Below are 6102 nucleotides of genomic sequence, written 5' to 3'. Positions count from 1 at the left end.
AGCTGGGAATTTTATTGACAGATGATTTGCCCATAGTTTAGGGATCCCCATTGTTCCTGTGGACATGCCCTTCCCTGTACACGCCCTAGATAGTCGACCATTAGGGTCAGGGCTAATTAGGGAGGCCACCGATCCACTGGGCATGGTTACGCAGGAGGGTCACAAGGAGAGAATCAGTCTCTTCCTTATTGATTCTCCTGCGTTTCCCGTGGTGCTGGGCTTACCCTGGTTGGCCTGTTATGATCCCACTATTTCGTGGCAACAGAGGGTTCTCAAGGGGTGGTCAGGAAAGTGCTTTGGGAGGTGTTTGGGGGTTTCCGTCGGTGCTACTATGGTGGAAAGTCCAGACCAGGTCTCCACCGTGCGCATCCCCTCTGAATATGCCGATTTGGCTCTCGCCTTCTGTAAAAAGAAGGCGACTCAATTACCACCCCATCAACGGGGGGAATGTGCGATAAATCTCCTGGTAGACGCAGCACTTCCCAGGAGTCACGTGGATCCCCTGTCGCAATAGGAGACGGCGTCTATGGAAACATATGTCCCCGAATCTCTGGGGCAGGGGTATATTCGGCCCTCCACTTCACCTGCCTCCTCAAGTTTATTTTTTGTGAAGAAGAAGGATGGAGGTCTGCGCCCGTGCATTGACTATCGAGGTCTCAATCAAATCACGGTGAGGTACAGTTACCCGCTACCTCTTATTGCCACGGCGATTGAGTCAATGCACGGGGCGTGCTTCTTCACTAAACTGGATCTCAGGAGCACGTACAACCTGGTGCGTATCCGGGAGGGAGAAGAGTGGAAGACGGCGTTTGGTACCACATCAGGCCATTATGAGTACCTCGTCATGCCGTACGGGTTGATGAATGCTCCATCAGTCTTCCAATCCTTTGTAGACAAGATTTTCAGGGACCTGCACGAGCAGGGTGTAGTGGTGTATATCGATGACATTCTGATATACTCCGCTACACGCGCCGAGCATGTGTCCTTGGTGCGCAGGGTACTTGGACGACTGTTGGAGCATGACCTGTACGTGCCAAACAACGCAAAAAAACAAACAAAATTAAACAGTTTAACCAACTGTTTTATTTTGTTCGTAACTTATTTTTTAAGCACGTAAAACATCAGCCATCCTTTCCGGCATCATTCTACTATAGAGTAGACTATTGTGAAGGCAACGTTACAATTACCTTTAGACAATAAACTGAAGTCTTAAAAATGTCTATGTTTGATGGCAATATTCCATAAATTAAGACATTCTGGAAATGGTCCATAGGCTTGTTACTGGGAATGTTGTGGTTATCTGTAAGCATTGTTGTCATCAGGGATTGTTTCTTTCTGCCGTGCATCATCTTGCTGTGTGCCAGTGGACACATTTCGGCTGATCGGATCTGATCAGGAGCAGTGAGTAAATAGTGAGTATGTATCTGATGATGTCACAGAGGAGGAAAACCCACAGATTGTATGTGTTACTAGCCTATACAGATGGTATTATGGCATCTTTGAGATGTCACAATGTGGATAAATCATTCACGAAATGATCATCATCATCACAATTTGGCAAGTACAGCCATGCTTATTCTCGTACTTTCTCACTACAGCATATGACCCCAGTGTCACGCCCTGACCTTAGAGAGCCTTTTTATTTCTCTATTTGGTTAGGTCGGGGTATGATTTGGGTGGGCAATCTATATGTTCTATTTCTTTGTTGGCCGGGTATGGTTCCAAATCAGAGGCAGCTGTCTATCGTTGTCTCTGATTGGGGATCATACTTAGGCAGCCTGTTTTCCACCTTACGTTTGTTTATATTTTGGTGTTTTTTGGTGTTCATCAATAAAGAAAGATGTACGCTTACCACGCTATACCTTGGTCTAATCCTTCCATCAACGAACGTAACACACAGTGCCCTTTGCCACAATGTTCTTTTCCACTCCGCTGGCGATCTTGTCAATTTATGTCACACAAGACTCATAGTAAGATTAAGATAGTAATAACAAGAAGTTTGTAGTCCAAATGTGGCCAAACGACTCCTCTCACAGACCAATCCTTGGTTACAAGGGATTGACATTTCAACATTAATCCAGTCATTTACACTTAGGGATATACACCGTCTCACATTTGATCCAAAAACATGACTGAATAATTACATAATTTTCGTCTGCATTACCTGTCATCTTTTCTGTTTACGAGAATGTACATTGGGTTGGTCAGTGATTCACTATTGCTTTGGGCACAAGGAGGAAAATGTGATTAGGTACAGTATATATGTTTGGTGTGCCTTAGACTTAATAGATTATTACACTCAAAGTTTATTACAGAAGAGCATTGTTTATGTCTTGATGACTTGATTGAAACCCCATTAAAACTTTAAACAATGGTTTCCCCCAATGCTCTCGTTATTTTAGCTCTGGCTTGAGATTTCCGTTATATTGTGTGTGTGTTGAGGGAAATGGCCATTTTGGCCTGACAATCACATTGTCATTTCCAATTAATGTCCTTTGGATGTTGTCTTTGGCAATGACAAGTAAACCCATTGAAACGTTAGAGAAGTAACCTTTTTAATAGTTTTTGCCAGTGTTCCACCCTGTCACTCGCTGCCCTCGCAGTGCCAAAGACCTTGAGCCTGTAAGCCTGAGTGATTGTGCCATTTCTGGCAATACAAAAAGTGACAATAGTATTTCAATACTTGTTAGTCAACATGCTAAGGGTCAGAAAGTTAATGAAGTAAGCCACCTCTTTCCTCACAAAGTCTCCAGTCACATTAAACTTGGCCAGTTGGATGTGCTTTATTGACTGATGATTGGAGAGGAAATTGTGTTTTGTACATATTACACCACATCCTCAAGCATCCCTATGCCAAGGTATTGTTTGCATGGGCATGGAAATCAAACTGTATTGGGGGTGATAAAGATGAAAATAAAATGCTCAACTCAATAAATTAACTCTTTGTACTCATAATATTTACAGATATTTTCCAGGAGCTGACAGGCTTATTGAGTCCCCATTGCTTAAAACGTTGACCATTGTTACTGTGCACCCCATCAGAATATGTTTTATGTAATATATCCTGCAACTGTATTGACAGAATGTTAACACACTTACAGTAGGTTGTTCAAATGTAAATAATTTATTTTTCAAAAAAAAAAAACGTCTGTTCAAAACCGTCTGTTCATTTATACGAAAAAAACTACTCTCTGAAGAACAGAGGTTAGTGACTTGGCTCAAAATTGTCTCCATATAAAATGTTCAAAATACCAGATCTTTGGAAATGATTCCATGCAGTCTAGATGCGTATCTGAGCTTCATTCATCCCTGTGTTTCATTTTGTGACTAAGAAATCAGTAAGGAGACGGTGGAGACCAATAACAGAATTTGCCCTAATACCGTGTTTGAAGCTAGAACATGGCAGTATCAGCCAATTTGAGTCTGTAACCTGCTATTTGCTCTCATTAAGTTATTTTTTAAATGACAGACTTCAGATCAGCAGCCTAACGTTTCTTGTGAAGACTTTTTAACTTCAACTTCACTGGAGCGATTATGGTTGAATTCCTGTAACCGTTGCTTACATGCTGCCTCCTTGAGATTGTGAGAACAGCCCATAAATGGATAAGTGTATACTGTGGCAGGCAGAATTTGCTCTGGCTTCCATGTAAATGCCAAAAGAGCACTTCATTTATGCCCTCCCCTCCCTCCAATTATAAATAATAAATTATGGTCTTTGATGTTAAGGTCATAACAACTCCAACTCACCCTAACTTACTACACTACTCAGTGAGTTTCTGACATATTGTGTGTGTTTCATTGGCCATACGGTATACTACACAGTACATTCACATATGAATTGTTACATATAATGAGGTAATAATAGCATGACATTAGAAACAGCTGCAGACACTCCTCAAGTCACATACACACACCATTAGCGTTGACACTATGTTCTTCTAGAGAGAGAGAGAGGGTGTGCGTGTGAGAGAGAGAAGGTAGAATGAGCTCTTGTAAACATTCATGAGAAGTTACATCCACTATTTATTTATATATTTTAATTTTGAAACAGGAAATTCCTTCCTTTGCTTCTCAGGGCCGTTGCCACCCTCACAATCAGCCACAGTCAATCATAATCTGTTATATCACTGCAGTCCATCCAACTTCTCTGATTTGAATCTGTCTCTGTTGGCTTCACTGATTTGGTTCAGGGTATGGAAGGCCTAACTATGGAAATAGCAATGAGGAGTCATCTGTTCTAACAGCACAGCCAATGACATGGTGTACCTGCACCATAGGGCCAGGAGTTGTTTCCTGATCATGTGACCTGAGCAGGAAAAACTCTTGCCCTAGTCCCTATATCTACAGCACCAAGCAGTAATTTCATGCTGATCTAATGTTATCCTGAGTGCAATTATAGTTTTTATATGGAATTACTATGCTCATTAAACACTTTAATTTCCAGTAAGTGCCTCAATCCCCACAATAACACATGGTGGCACTCTTTTTTTATTTTTTTATTTTTTATATATATATTTTTTTTACCCCCTTTTCTCCCCAATTTTCGTGGTATCCAATCGCTAGTAATTACTATCTTGTCTCATCGCTACAACTCCCGTACGAGCTCGGGAGAGACGAAGGTCGAAAGTTATGCGTCCTCCGAAGCACAACCCAACCAAGCCGCACTGCTTCTTAACACAGCGCCCCTCCAACCCGGAAGCCAGCCGCACCAATGTGTCGGAGGAAACACCGTGCACCCGCCCCCCTTGGTTAGCGCGCACTGCGCCCGGCCCGCCACAGGAGTCGCTGGAGCGCGATGAGACAAGGATATCCCTACCGGCCAAACCCTCCCTAACCCGGACGACGCTAGGCCAATTGTGCGTCGCCCCACGGACCCCCCGGTCGCGGCCGGCTGCGACAGAGCCTGGGCGCGAACCCAGAGACTCTGGTGGCACAGCTAGCGCTGCGATGCAGTGCCCTAGACCACTGCGCCACCCGGGAGGCCCCATGGTGGCAGTCTTGTTGGGAAATCCAAATGTAGGGCTTCCAATTGGCTCATTCATCAGCCTCCTCTCCCTTGTAACTATTCCCCAGCTCGTGTTCTCAGTCAACTTACCTGGTCAAATAAAAATAAAAGGGCAATATAATATTCCCACATTCTACTCAAAATGTGAACATTCACAATCCCAAATGTGTGTATTGTAAAATTACCTATCTGGCTACTATTAATGTGTATCATAAAATTACCTATCTGGCTACTGTTATTTTCCAAGTTTAAAGGGAAATTGAGGCTTTGCTAAAATATCTGCTAAAAGCCAGATGCATCTGTGTAAGTAGGCCAGATATATTTGATACAATTGTAATAAGTAGTTTAGAAAACAAATGAAGGCCAGGCACCACAGGCTAACATTTTGATTCTGCATCCATCTGTCAATTTTCAGATTTTGGGATATTTTGCAACTATAACTTCCATACTTTCATAAAATGTACAAATAAATCGGCAATAATGTATATAAATACGTTTTACCCAACTTTGTCAACTACACCTACCATAAATGTCGTTCTTGACAGCATGTTTCATGTAGAACTTCAACCGCTATTTTTAAAACTCTCCATGTTGAGTCATATGCTCCGGAAAACAAAGTTTTGAATGATATATCGTTAGCTAGTCCATACATGGCTCTATTCTTTGTAGACGTAGTGGTTCGTGCTGAAAGATTTTGGCAAGGCTATTTTCTTGCCTGCCGAAATACCCCCCCCCCCCCCCCCCCCCCCTTCTATCTTAGGACAGCAAGGCCTGGCACACTTCTGAATAATTTTGGTAGCTCATGTTGACCAGTAGTGTGTGTCACAGAAATTATTGGACTCTAGCCACAAAATTAAGTAAATTAGAAGGGGAAATTATTCGGTAAGGCTATTTTCTTGCCTGCCGAAATTCCCCTACCCCCATTCTATCTTGGGACTGCAACGCCTGGCACACTTCTGAATCATTTTGGTAGCTCATGTTGACCAGTAGTGTGTGCTACAGAAAGCAAAATTAGAGTATAAAAAAACAAAAACATTTTATTTAGAAACATTTTGTAATGTTTAAGAAAATAATGATAATACACTAATATTATCACA

This window comes from Salvelinus namaycush, chromosome 24 (assembly GCF_016432855.1).
Source record: "Salvelinus namaycush isolate Seneca chromosome 24, SaNama_1.0, whole genome shotgun sequence".
NCBI lineage: Eukaryota > Metazoa > Chordata > Actinopteri > Salmoniformes > Salmonidae > Salvelinus > Salvelinus namaycush.
This window is presented reverse-complemented; position numbering follows the sequence as displayed.